Genomic DNA, 14,837 nt, shown 5'->3' with positions numbered 1-14,837 from the left:
CACGTTATATGTCGTGCCTACTTAACTCATTTCCAGATGCCCATTGTGAGCAACAAATAACAATCTGAATAAATAGTTGTATAATGTCAAAACAGGTGTCTTTAATGCAATAATTATTGTTTATTGTTTATTATCATATATATATATATATATATATATATGTATGTATATATTTATATATATATATATATATATATATATTTCATAATTTTTCTGCCTATTAGTTGTTTCTTTGCGATCACTTAGTGTAGAAGATGTAAGGTGAAAATGAATGTGATGATACACAAATTGTTGTTTGCGTGTTTGATGCAATGTTTCAGTTAATACATCAACAGATACAAAATATTGTACTATTTTCCATCCAGCATTATTATCACATTATTAACCACACGGACTACTTTACTTTTTCTTACGCTGACAGAAAAGAGGGATTTTGTACATCCAATTACACAATGGAGATAATGTTTTTCACTCAATCTTGGCTGTAAATACTGTTTAAGTGGCGCTAACCCGCAGTTAGCTTTGCCCGTAGCTTCTTCTTCGTGATTCCATTAGTGTGTATTGGTGGCGCCGACTCGGTGCAGCGACGTTGCAATTGTGGTTTTCTGACCAGAGATACCAGGGGGAGATGAAATCCCCCCCAATCATGCCATTAACACTTAGTTTTTGGGATACTAATGATTGTTTTATTGGTCAGATCTGAGGTCACCTTGCCCCTTATAAAACGGGTAAGAATGTCAACCGCTTCCTTTTCCTCTGTGCTGTTTTGTGCTGTAAAGATTTCTGCTTGTGCTGGTTCGGTTTTTAAACTATGACAAAGTTTTTCGAGCCTGCAGGCATTCACCCTCGTCCTCTTCTGAAGCGCACACCTCACAAACTAAAATGTTTACAGCACAAAACAGCACAAATGTAGCACAAAAGATTGACATATTTTTTTTATTTAAATTTACATTTAGTGGGGGGGCAACTTCTCAAGGCTGACGCACAAACTGCTAAATATTGTCCCGTTTACCCACAGTTTCTTAAACATTACGTTAAAACTGGGAAAATGCTAATTATAAGCTCCGGTTTACATATGTGTAAGTGCAACATGAGCCTCCTCTGAGACTTTTACGCAAGAGTTTGAACACATTTCTCTTGTAAAATTCGTGTTCCATGTCTGTTCGGTTCATGTTTAGTTTAGATCCATTTATCCTGCAATCTCACATTTTTCCTAGCATAATGTAAATGTCTGAGTGAAATGTTACACTGTATGGCCATAGCGCTAGTGGGTTGTAAGGGCCTTGTAAATAACCGTTTCTTTTATTTATTTATTTATCATATTTTCTTCCTGTTTTATAATTGGAATGTGGCTGGAGAAAATCCGTTTTTAGTTTTCTCGTAGCGCTTCTGGAAATGTAAATTCAAATTGGCCAGTGCCACATTAAATGAATTCAAATAGGAAACGGTACCCACATCCCGCGTGTTCAATAAGAAATGAGCGACCTCCACTGTGGTCACCTCGAGCTTCTGAAGGATGAAAGCCTTTTTTACTATGTCTCTTGAAGGTGCGATCATAGCAGCGTGTTTTAGTGCACGCTTGTTTTGCTGCCGTTTAAAGAGGAAATAAATCAAGCGCATTCCAGATGCACTTTGCGGCTGTCGGACTCATCCTCCTGTTGGTCCCTTCTCCCAGATTACCTATAGGAATTGATGACCGCACCAAAGCAAAAGAAAAAAGCTGAGAAAATCCATACAGCTCTCCTGCCCTTTCCGTATTGCATCGATTTGATGGTGAAATATCAATCTGCATGTCAAGTATAGTCTGGCAATGAACACAATAGTCCGGCGAGTGTTGCATTTCCATTGCACAAACTTTATTTTAATTTCCCTCACACAAGGAGCTGAATAAATCTTAAAATAATGTTGATCAAAAAATGTGACAATGGTAATCAGAATATATTGCGGTGTGTTGTATTATATCTACATTTGCGAAACATGAAATTCAGGCCCGTCCTCTTGTTTTGTAATCTGCAAACCAAATTTATGGTGATGCTTGTCTGAACCCCGAGGCTAAAGGCAGTTTGACCAAATGTACACAATAAAAAACCCTGGGCTTTCTTATACTGCAGTGGTGGTGTGCAATTTAAAATGTGCCTCCAAGCTCTCCAACTCAAAGCTTATTGCTAGTCCCCTGCACACGATGTGGACATGTTTTTTTTTTTTTGTTGCACACTTGGTACATGTTCGCTAAATTTACTGTAGCCGTGGCAGCGTTGTTTTGAGGCGAGCAAAGCTGGGGAAATAGACCATCACGATTTATTTACCTTCTTAAAAGCGTCAATCAGAGATATCATAGTGTGGCATAGCTCTGCATGACGACACGCTCGGCAACGCACTTTATTTGATCCGCGATCGGTTACCCAAGGCTCCACTCTGTCACAACTCTAAAGATTTAAGACTTACAAGCCATCTTAATGGGGAGAGCAGGCTGTACAATAAGCTCTGTGGTCCTTGGGGCAATGTTGACAGGAAATAGAATCTGTACCTTTGGCTTGTATACAACAGCCCGAAGCTTTAAGGCCCCAAGAATAATGAAAAGAAAGGAGAAAGAAAGAGAGTGCGATGGAGCAACATTCAGCAACAATATCCTTTCTGCTGAAACTTTACATATGTCAGCACTTCACAAGTTTCCCCATTATTATTTATCCCACATCCTCTTCAAGTGCTTCAAGAATTCATTTGATCTAACCTTTCATTCTGGGCCTTCACTGGAAATTGTTCAAAGCAAGAAATATACATTCTTTAAAAAAAAAAAAAAAAGAAGAAGAAGTTTTTTTTCTTCCCAGTAATTGCTGGGAAGTGGATTCCCGGCTGACTAAAACTGTGCTTTGAACACAAAATTGATTAATCGTAGTGAGTATGGAAGGACTTTGAGGACAAAAGTTAGGAGCTGCACACGGCAGTTTCCCGAAAGTTGTGGATGAATTACCAAGTGGAAGCATTAATCTATCGGAACATCTGTTGATAGAAGCATCTGACAAATCCATCAAAAAAACACAGAAATAAAGCAATCATCGCCGGTCCAGATGGTAAACAACGCAATCGTCAATGTGTCACCAGAATAACAAGTGAATCAAATACTTCCTGTTTGCAAGGTGGCACAGTGGTTAGTGTTTGGGCGTTCTGGTTTCCCTTACCACTACAAACACTAAAGCCCCTCTCTTGGGCCGGGACTCCTCTAAAACGTTTTGAAATCTTAGAGGGACTGTCTTGGTTAAGTACAGGCTGTTGTTGCAGTGTAAAGTGTTTTCGTTGATCTCCGGTGAGAAATTAAATTCTCTTGAGGAAGTGTTCCATTAAAGCAATGACATAAGATTAATGCTCATCCTGTAAGTGACATTTACATTCTCATTTGCTGTGGAAAATGGCTGGCAATATTGTGCGCGTCCTCGTCGTTAATACTGATGAGTTTAGGAGAAGTAGTGGAATAAATAAGTGGAGAGGAAGGGTATCTGGGGACGCACGGGAAAACACGGTAGGTGCGGAAATTATGGTTTTCTGAAAGCAACAAAACATAGACAATAAAGATAAAGAGTTATTGTTACTATAAACGTATATTGAACAATGCGATTAATCTATAAAGAGATGCAGTGCACTGGAGCATTATCTGAGAATAAGCAGGAACAGCAAACTGAAGTCGAGAACAGAGATGCACATACGTCTCCAAGTCAAGTCTCTGAACTGTCCAAGGAATGTCCCATTGTTTACTTTTTACATTAATGAGACTAGATGCATTTGGTCATTTTATGCCCACTTCTGCCACCTCAGGTCTTATGCGTAACTACAGTGCAGGATTTTAGAGGCAGTTGTGGTGAATAGGTCTGGGCTCATTCTACACATGTACACAAAATGTATGGGGGATGAAAATACTTAGTTTTGACATTTTTAAACTCTGTATAGTCCCTTTAATTAAAACAGTGGTACATACAATAACACATCTTTAAAATCGACAAATAGTCAACACACACAACTTGAAAAGAACTATTAGACAAATAAGAGTCCAAGCAGGGCTTCCACACAACCAATAGTCTTTTTACATACTAACACCACACATTCATCCTCTTCAGAAAAATTGCTCTGACATTTCTTTCAGGCATTCAGACCATCTCAAGGTGATGGACGTTTAGGGAAACGCAGCTCGAAATGAAAAGTTTTAATCTACTACTGCTGTGGCCAGAAGGATATGTTTACTATGATGATTGGATCTCAAGCTTATTCTCTTTTATTTCAATAGTATTAGTTTGTAGCCACTGAGAACTTCACTCTCCAAACTTCTCTGTGTCCTCCTTTATTCTCTCTGTAGTGCTTATGCTCAGTATTTAAGCCCAGAGGATGACCCACTGCAGCATGCTTTTAATTGCTAAGGAGATAAAATGTTATATCTTCACAACTGTTTTAAAATCCCTTGAAAGACCCACAGCGATGGCATATCCCACGATAAATTGTGTTCATGAATAAGCTATAGAAAATGTGGCATCAGTAGAATAACTTAACACGCCGCACAATCTTTTTTTTCTTGTCTTACAGTGTCGTGAGGTAGAAGCCCAAACTCCACATGTGTCTTCATAGGCTCCTGCGGCAGAGACAGCTGTGCCTAAACCACTGCTTGTGTGTGTGAGATGAGGACAGGCTAAGTGGCTACTGCAACTATCCACATCAGACAGGCTCCTCTGTGCTGCAAGATGGATTAGAGCCCCACACCTCAGGAGATCAAAGGTAGGTAGAGATGTTTGGTAATCAGCTGCCACTCACGTGCCCTGTTTAATGAACACATGGTCAGCCCGCCAAGCATGCTCTGAAGACGAGGGGAAATGAATAGCTATGCTAGCTTGTGTGTTGCCTAAACCATGACTTGTGCTGCCGATCACATGGTAATAAACACTACACACAAAATATACTTTACGAAACTTAACCATGACAGCATTTATGTGCATCTGACTTAAAAGTTACCAAGTTTATTGGTTTTCAAACCAATTTTCCTTCTTAATCAAGTGAAAGTGTATGTAATGTTTGTGGGAATGTAAGTTACACAATATGTTTTAGCACAAACTCGTAAGATACACTTATGCTGAAACATTTGCCTAATTACAGAATAGTTTAATCATTACTCTGCCGCTCTGCTTCCTGAAAGGTGTGAAACATGCTTATTAACACATTCTCGCAAAGAATTGAGTTGTTTGGACCGAATTGCAACTAAACAAGAAAAAACAGGTGCTATATCTGATTATCATATATGCATTATAAGCTTGTCTAATTCAAATTAAACATCAATGAAGGTTTGTATTACATGACTTGTTTGATTATCCCTGCATTTTTTTGTGTTGCCTCAGTTTGCCATGTGCCATAACTAATAAAGATATTATCTTACACAATAATGGTGAAAAGTACTGAAGTGGCATCTTGATGCATGTCTTGGCCCCTTTCGGCCCCTGGGCCCATTGGCTACACCTCCTGTTAATTACATAGATACAACGTTTTTTTTAGGGACTTTATTTGTTTTAATTGACATAATGCATATACATTATTACATTATTGGATTGTATATTGTGAAGTCATTTAGACAGAATCTCAGATATAACAAGCACCGTCTATGCAGCTTTTCCTTAATGTGAATGGTTCTCGCCTGAATCTAAGTCTCCCTTTAGTTGACCGTGACCAGGCCCTGCTGCTGTGAAGTTTACAGAGATTTCCATCTGCGATGCCTTGGAGTGACGCTTTTCATTCATATCCCTGTAACTGTGGTGGATTTCAGCGGCGAATGTGGCGCTTTCTTCCTCTGTCAGCACTCGGCACTCACTGACATTGAAGCACATCTTAGTGTAAACCACATGGAAAGACACGGACATTGATTACACGTATAAGTGGAAGACACATATATTAACCCCGGTGTATACATCGTGGTTTACTTTGCCATGTCACTACAGCCCTGTCATTTTAAAGAAACAGATGTTGTGAAGCAGAGAAATTCCTGTTTTCAATTTTTTTTTTTATGCGATGATTTTGTAATCTGTTTTCTGCAGGCATGTGATTATTGACACAGTGTGGCGTGTTTGCCTTCCAGTATGGCGTTGCCCAGTGGGCTGGATATAACCAGTAATGCCACTTGTGGTGAACCGCTTTTAATGCATGCGTTAACGCGATCATTTTCCTAGTCTAAGAAAAAAAGTGAAAGGTCTTTTTCTGTTGTCCAGTAGTCAATATAAGAGGCTTATGAGACAATGGTTTGTTGGTGTGTGTATCTGCACGCACTGTAGAATATAGATTGCATTTGGAAACTCGGCTTGTAATCAGCAAAAAGTGAGACCTAATTCTGATGTGGAAAATTGCGCTGATTTGACACATTGTTTAAATGGTGATTATGGATGAAACGTGTCAGACCTAATGATGGTTGACTTGAATTTTAGCAAGTGCAAGATTTGAGTGGCATAGCAGCTGCAATGGCAAGTTAAGTCATTAACATAAAAGCAGAGATCATTTTACCAGGAGATGTGATTCTACACATTTGCATTAATGAGGTGAAGAAGTACTGGGGTTTGATGCCTTTATCTTTAGCTGCAGTTGGACGTATTCTGCTAGATTTTCTTTTTGATCAAAGCTTAATCATATCCATTGTTGATTTAAGGTGATGGACAATGGAACACACCGACCTAATCGAAGTAGAGCCTCCAGTGTTGTTCGTTTGAGTGGCAGTGCACTCTTTCACATTTGTATCATCAAGGTCACAGCAACAATGTGCATCTGAATCTGTGCTCTGCAAATGCTGCACAGGCTGTTTTTGTTGGTTTGTCACTAATGCAGTATAATAAATTATAGAAATGTGGGGTTCGTGTAATGATTCTTCAATGTCAGTGTAATAACCTCATGTACTTCTCTCATCTACATGCAGGTTAAGTTCTGTTCATGCTTCCAGGCACAGGACTTGCCCATTCTGCTGTGAATACAAATGACAAACCATGCTTCAACTCTACACCTCTTTTTTCTGTTCTTTTTACTAAGTCTGCGTCTGACTCAAAGTGACTTGACATCAGTTGCTACATGTAAGATCCACTTGTGAATATATCGAGAGTAGATGTGCTGTTATGGCCTCACAGTCTTTACTTCCTGTGGTAAACTCATGTGTGGAGCCACTTGATATGTAAAGCTGGACCTGCTCTGTTGCAGATGTTAAATTTATCTCGGTCCCACATTGTTTACTGCATTGTTTATGCATTTGCCGTTTCCCATCGAACTTCCCTGTTTAGCGCAACATAGTGCCTATCAGATAAACTGGGTCCCTTCTTTCAGAGCAAGTTTTATGTGCTTTGGAGTGTGTCTGCTCCTGGGATGCAGTTGTGTATTTCTGGTTAATGAACTGTGGGTATTTTAGTGTTGACTGAATTTATGTGCGCTCCTGTCTGTTGCTGCTGGGCTCACCGCGGCTGCTCTTCCTTCTTGCGTGGCTGCTCCTGAGCAGAGGAGATAAGGCGGTGATGTTTGTCTGCTCAGCGCAGATTACTGCGGCAGACAGGTACATGGGCTCTGGCAGCAGCTACTGTAGACTGAGGGTCGCTGCACAAGTACCAGTGAAGACAGGGCTGACCAAGGTCCACCAACTGAGTATGTGAAAGATGCCATCAGGTACGTCAATATACTGCCGCGTTCTTGAAACATGTGCTGGAGTATAACTAAGAGACATCCTCCGCAAAAAGCATTTTCAGTTTGACATTTTCAGAGTGCAGTGATCTTTTTTTCTCCATTTTTCATGTACATAGCCTTGCAGTTTAAACAAAATTATGTTCTGAAGGTAGAGAAAAGATGCAATACTTTGTTAATTTGTTAAGGACGTTTCAAATCATTTTGCAATGTGGTATAAAAAATGGAAATGGTAAAATGGTGGTAAGACAGGTATTTAGTTTGATTTAACATGAGGAACATGTTATTCCACAGCATTTAATATATATGTTCTGAGCCATTTATTAATTTGAGCCACTATTAATGATCACCCATAAAAGGAAAAGTCATAGCCCTGTATTTGCTTTTGCGTCCGGGCGTGCGTATGTGTGCGTTTGCATGTGGCCTGAGCGGCCCGTGGCGACAGCTGTCTCTCGTGATGTGTGGCGAGAAGTGATATTGTTCCATCATTTGTAGATGCTCTCTAATCCCATTTACAAATTGGAAGGAGCTGCAGTCACACTTGGACAGTAACTGGCGGCTGTCTCAGGGCGAGCTGTCTGATGGATGAGAGCACTTTACTGGTTGGAGGCAATGATAATGGGGCTGAAAGGTCAGATTTGGATTAGGACTGTCTGCGGGCACTGACAGTGCAGAGGCGGCTGGGTGAAACCAATGTGTTCTACTTGGTTCTGTTCATAATTGACCAAGTTACAGATCTGTTAGAGTTCCTGACCTAAGACCTATGGTTCCAAAAAGTGTTATTCTGCTGTATTTTCATGATAATACGAGTTTTTAAAAGTTCTTTGACCCATAGGCTTCATTGGACAGGACAGCACAGGGTGAAGAGTGGGAAGAAACATTCAGGAAATTGTCTTTTAACACTGGTCTCATCTAAAATAGATCCAACTCTTCATATACTGAAATGTGTCTGTGTTACATTCTTGACCCAATTTGAACTAAACCAGTGCATCCTAATTCCCATCACAGTGTGAACAGCAGTGAGTGGGGAATGATGAACCCCTTTGCACGCACCATCTTCCGGCTCGTCTTTATTTCTGCTCTGCTTTGGGGCCCTCTGATCACACTGAATAGGTCTCCCACAGCAGCACAGTGCATCTGCAAATAGCGAGGAGACAATTTGCTGTTGAATAAAGCCACAGTTAGCACGTGACTGACAGGCCCTTATCACTGCCCCCGCCGGATGATCCAAGTTGAAAGGGGGTCAGGCTGAATTAAAGACTTGCTAATTAAAACGTCCAGGGAACATGCCAACCCTTATTTAAGTTATCTCCTCGAGTGCAGTTGTGCAGAGAGCAGGCAACGTGTGACGCAAGGGCTAAATGTACGTTATCCCGTGAGCTGAACTTGATCTGATAGTAAAGGGCACTTATTACACTGTGTCTCCTCGCATTTGCTAACAGTCAGACATGCCTTGTAGTATCGAGAATAATCCGGATTGTCATAGGAGGAGGTGGGTTAGCGGTCACTTATCTTCAAACGAAAACCTGAAACAACGTACAGTACTGAAGGGTCGTGGCGGCTGGGGATGTGAAAACCAGGGAGGCTGTTGCCTATACCTACTTTCAATTAGATATTAAAAGATTGATACTTATAAATATTATTTTTAACCTCAAAAAGAAAGTGGGTTATCTTTGGGGCATTTTACGTCATTATTTTACGGAGAAAATGATCAAAAGACACAACTAAACAAACAATGAAATAAAAAAGCAGTAGCTAAAGCAGACAAGCTAGTTAGCACCGTGATGTTACCTCCAGCAAAGTCCGTTTAGACATGACTTCTGACTGAAGAACGTTGTCAAAAGTCTATTAGTTTGACAAAATCCTTTCACCTCCTCTTAGACAACAACACGAAGCTTCTGGCATCTCTCAAATGAGAACTTTTTCCTCTTCTGGGATTGTACATGAGCTCAGCGCTGCTCCCCACAGCAAGCTACTCGTATATCGTTCACAGTAGAGTCCAGTGTAATCGGCTCCAATATATTCTATATTACTGATTGCAGCTATAAAAATGTAATATGTTTCTTTACATACTACGGTTTCAAAAATGTAGCTGAGTTACACTACTTTGAGTTACTTCTGAGTTACTTTTGGCAAAATACAAACGGAATATAGTAATAATGCCACCAAGCAAAAGTGTGATTTAATTTTTCTTCGCTTTCCCCCATTGTCTTGTATTTTGTTTTGAGGACATTAACTACATTAACTGCAGATCGTATACACTAACGTGTACAACTTGATTTGGTGCTACATTATTTTGGGGGGAGTTTGACATTTAACTGCTCTTGTAACTCGAGTTAGTTGAATTGTAATTACTAATTTATTGCCGTATTTTGTGTAAGTAATATGTTATATTCCTTTGTTACTGAACAAAGTATCTATATATTTATAATATATTTTTGTAACTCATTACTTTTGTAATTCATTACCCTCAACACTGCCGGACAAACGTACACCGTTTGTTGGCTGATTCATTATAGGTGCTGATGTTGTAATGTTTTATCAAGTTTTGATTGGGTGGATTTTTTATATCGCGCATTTTCGAAGGGCGCTTCTCCCCACCACCCGGACCAGCAAAACGCCAACACAGGAAACGCAGATTGTACACAGACAGACAAAGTAAACTATTATATCACATTTTATACAGCTTATAGCCAACGTTTATACAACTTATAACCAGCATTCATGCATTGATTACACATTAATATTACTGATTTAACTCATCAATATCTTTTCCTTTTCACACACAAATTGGATAGATAGACAGGGGGCCGCGCCCTACCGCCCATAATGGACCAGTCACTTACCACTGCTGAAGGAGTAGGAATGTCTGCATGACAGTGGGCTGATTTTAGATAGATTTGATTCAGATTGATCGAATCTATCTAAAAGTATAGTCTAACCCGAAATACCTGAGCCATGAGAACAGACTTCGAGGATTTTCCCTGTGATGTTGTGAATAATATGATTCTTCGACGTATCCCTGGATATTTTGCTATGCTGATTTCTGTGTGAAAGCTTCTGTACACTTTCCTCACAGAGCGTATATTGTAAAGCTAAAAAACAGATACCGCTGCAGTGCATGCTGTGAGCACCGTATATTAGAACATTTTAATCATCTGTGAATCCAGAGGAATGCTGCACCGGGAGTTGTTAATGTTGCTATATGACATTAAACTCGAGCTTGAAAAGGTGCTTATGAACTTTTATGCGTGAAGAAACGTGATGTGCTCGAGGTTTTGTGTAAAGTAGAAAAGAGTTCAGGGCCACTCGGTTTAAATTCAACGTCCTCCCGCTATCCTTAGAGAATAGGAGATATCGGTTACAGGATCTTTGAGGTTAATTGGTCACTTTAACCTGCCCCAAGTAAATAAATGTAAGAATGATGGTTCTGTCGGTGTATCTCTCTGCGTTCCCCTTAATAGGCCTCTTTGTTCAGGTTTATCCCACCAAAGATCAGCAGTCACTGGAAAAGGCTCTGGCTTTTCACAACTAGTCAGGAGATGAATATGCTATGCACGTTGATGTAATGTACTATTTACCTTTTGCTTGTAGATTAGTTGCAAATGGAATGATTGCAATTAGGGATGCACCGATCCGATACTGGTATCCAATATTGGAGCCGATATGGGAATAAATGCACTATCGCATATCGGCTACAAATATCTGATAATGAATCGATGAATGAATGATGAATGAATTTTGGCTCTCAATGCCTTAAAGGAATAGGCCACCGCTATGTTCTTACCTTAGCTTAGACAAGTTCATTTGTACCTGTCTGGTCTTCACGGGTGTCTTCAGTCACGTAAACATAACACAGACGGCGTTAGCATTTAGCCTCTCTTCTATAGCTCTAAACAAGGTGAAGATAGAAGCTACCAAGCGCTTCCACATTTTCCTTATTTAAATATGGTTACGTGAAGTGTTACACTATAACAAAATTAAACAATGTGGATTTTCTAGGCGGATGAAAATGGGAACTATATTGTAAGGCGGAATAATACCAGGAGTAGTTCGACATCTGCACAGTAAAGTGAAGATATTACTGCGTGGATGTCGAGCTACTCCTCTAAGCTAAGGTAAGAACATATCTCAGTATGTAACGGTGGCCTATTCCTTTAAAAACACAACGTTAACCACTTTAATCTAAGGGAATGGGAATGCATTGTTTTAAAGCTTAGAACCTGGAGAATTCAATTGCTTATTTAGTTTTAACCTCCAGAAATGTTTTTTTGATCGTGGTTAGCATCAGTATGCTAAAGCAAGCGGGAGCATGCTAATGCTAACGAAAACTAATTAAAGCTGGGTCAGAAACTGTGATAGAAATATATGAAGTAGCCAAATACAATAAAATAACCACTGCTGAAGCCAAGTGTTTGTATTTTAGTTTAATAAATAGCTGATCTAACATATTTGTATTGATCCGATCACTTCATGTGAGTTGTTTATATTAATGTAATATACCCAAGGATAATTAGTGTAGAAAAGTCCAGTGATCTTTGTTTGATGTTCATCCATTAGTTTATCAATAGATATAATTTATAACTGATCTGTAACATCATGACAATAAAATATGACTTTATTGATCTTAAAATGGAGAAAAGAGTCAATTAAAATGTTCACTCAGAGAAAGCCTTTGACGAAAGTCTCTTGGTATTGGTAAATATCGGATATCGGCAAACCCTGGTATCGGTATGGGTATCGGTAGCAAAAAACAAGCTGGATCGGTGCATCTCTAATTGCAAATAACAAATCACAAAAGCGCAATACTAATTAACACTGAGCACTAAAAATCCTGTATCCATGGGTATTTCTGTACTTCTGGTCTCTACACACACACACAAAATAATCATGACTATATAGACATGGCTTTGGTCCAGTTCGTGGAGTTGCGACGTTGTGGAGCAAAGGTGTGTAGGACCGGCTGACACCGAGAGCGAATCAGCCTAATGAGATGCAAAGTCTTCTCTGTGGAAATGAGCACCGCGGGAGGAGAGGCTTTAGATTGATGATACCGATCTCCGCCTCTGTCCCCGAGAAGCACCACTGCTCACACCGCGCTCCTCACCCAGGCAGAAATAAGTCTCTGGCTCTCAGCCCAAATGACCCATGATACTTCCTTCTAGACTTCAAAGGGATTCCCCCATCTGTCAATGAAATTACTGGACTCGTATCTCTCGAATCATTTCTTCGTTTCCCCCATCTTACTACCTTTTATCACCACTGTCATCAATTACATAGTCACGAAGGCCGATTGTAGAAGTTAGCACGATGGGTTTCTGACTTCGGTAACAATATAGTTCCTAGTCCTGGACGGACACTGGAGATTTAGTTCAGAGGACCGTTTGTCAGGTCACAGCTCCTTCTTTACTGACCTCTTGTAACTGGAGTTAGAAGTGAGTGTCATCTATAATCTCCCCTGTGGTACACCATCCTGGATACAGACAACATATGGATCTAACTATTATTTTCTCTCGCCAACGAATTTCAAATAATCACGTGTTATACTGCATAGATTTGGTCATGTTCAAATGCTGATCGATAACTGGTGTGATTTATGTTCAGCGCACGGTTCAAGTTCTGCTAAACATCTCATTTGTTACTTCTCAGTCCTGCCTTCTTAGCACAATTGGCCGCTAGGAGGTTTGGGAGGCCATAAATCACTGCTCCAGTTGCTTCCCAGGTCAGCAGCGATGTGCGGAAGAAGCTCCGGGAGGTGAATGCTGCACTTGCACTTTAATAGGTTTTAGAGAACAAGCCGTGAAGAAAGGAAAGGGATGGTGAAGCTTTTTTTTCGGGGACTACTACGCAAAGTGTGTAATGCAGTCAATTGATAGTTTCTCAAAAACTCAAGTCAATGTGTATCCTTACTGTTTTGGCATTTGAAAAACCATCCATTCCAACCTTCTGTTCAAAAGCAGAGGCCAAATCTTATATCCCATATCTTTCATCGAAATTTACAACCTGTAATGGAAAAAGGTTTAATGGGGGTGGGAACCTCTGGGTACCTCATGATTCGATACGCGATACATGGCTCACGATAATGATAACCTTACGATAATCAATATATTGCTCAAAAATAATATACCATATCCCGATTTTTGGAAACATGCGATTTTTAACCTTTATTTCAATGTACTACATATTATTCATCATATACATCATATATTTGTTTCCATGTGCTTTGTACTCCTTTAAATGAATAAATAAATAACTGATCCCTAACTTACTTACTGGGTCCATTGATCTGTCAGTGACATCACTTCATTTGCATTTAAACATCGAAGAAATCACAGTCCTATTTTTAAAGGAATAAATCAACTTGAAATTAATGTTATTTAAAATTATATAAACTGTCATTAAATCATTAAAAATAATCTATTTGTGTGACAGTGTTTGGTCAAAGTGCTTGAAATTGTAGTGCTGCCCTCTACTGTTCTGACTGAATTCTTGATCATTATTGTCCTCTATTGACTGTGAAATCAGCAGAGCCCTGCTACCTCATTAATATGCATGTATTCGCTCATTAATATGCATGACATTGTCAAACGTATCGATATCGCAATAAAAAGCATCAGTATTGTATTGTCCTGCAAAATATCGCGATATATCGAAAATCGATATATTGTCATACGCAAGATGGCGCTGATGCCATGATTTCAATTCTTAATTTCTTCGTATTGAGCGGCTCATACGTTTCTCTGATTGGTTAATTTGCCTGTCAAGAACTCAAGGAAATAGCGGCGCTTCTCTGAAAACCGTCTAGTCTGACAGGCCAGGCTAGCGAAGCCCCGAAATCTAAATGGCAGATAATATGCATGGACCGGAGCCATGAGGAGTGGCGAGCGGTTGTAATGAAGGTGCGAAGGACGTCCAATGAAGTAGCGATTGAACTTTGGCTATGCTCCACTAAAGAGAGACTATATACTGTCATCCTTACTGCATCAACAAGTGATATACGGCTCTGCCTAATGAGGAGGAGGGAAGAGAACGACATAGATGTGATCAAAGTGGAACGACGGAAGGGTAGGAGTCATTCAGCTCATCAGCTGTTCTATAAACGGAAGCGAAAATGTAGCTTCATGTCTATTTGTAGCTCTGAAAGAAATGCACCCATGTCCACC

At 39.8% G+C, this 14,837-nt stretch overlaps 1 protein-coding gene across 3 annotated transcripts in view; it reads left to right on the top strand.

Annotated features, from left to right (window-relative positions):
- grik4 (glutamate receptor, ionotropic, kainate 4) overlaps nt 1–14,837 on the top strand; it is a 245,855-nt gene that overhangs the window by 43,437 nt on the left and 187,581 nt on the right. For all 3 annotated transcript variants that reach the window (XM_079580067.1, XM_079580066.1, XM_079580065.1), the window contains one exon: nt 4,570–4,758. The gene's annotated coding sequence lies outside the window, so the exon portion shown is untranslated. The remainder of the gene's footprint in view (nt 1–4,569; nt 4,759–14,837) is intronic.

Source organism: Gobius niger (assembly GCF_951799975.1).
Source record: "Gobius niger genome assembly, chromosome: 1".
Lineage (NCBI taxonomy): Eukaryota > Metazoa > Chordata > Actinopteri > Gobiiformes > Gobiidae > Gobius > Gobius niger.
Note: the sequence above shows the minus strand (reverse complement) of the source record. Positions and strands in the feature narration are given on the sequence as shown.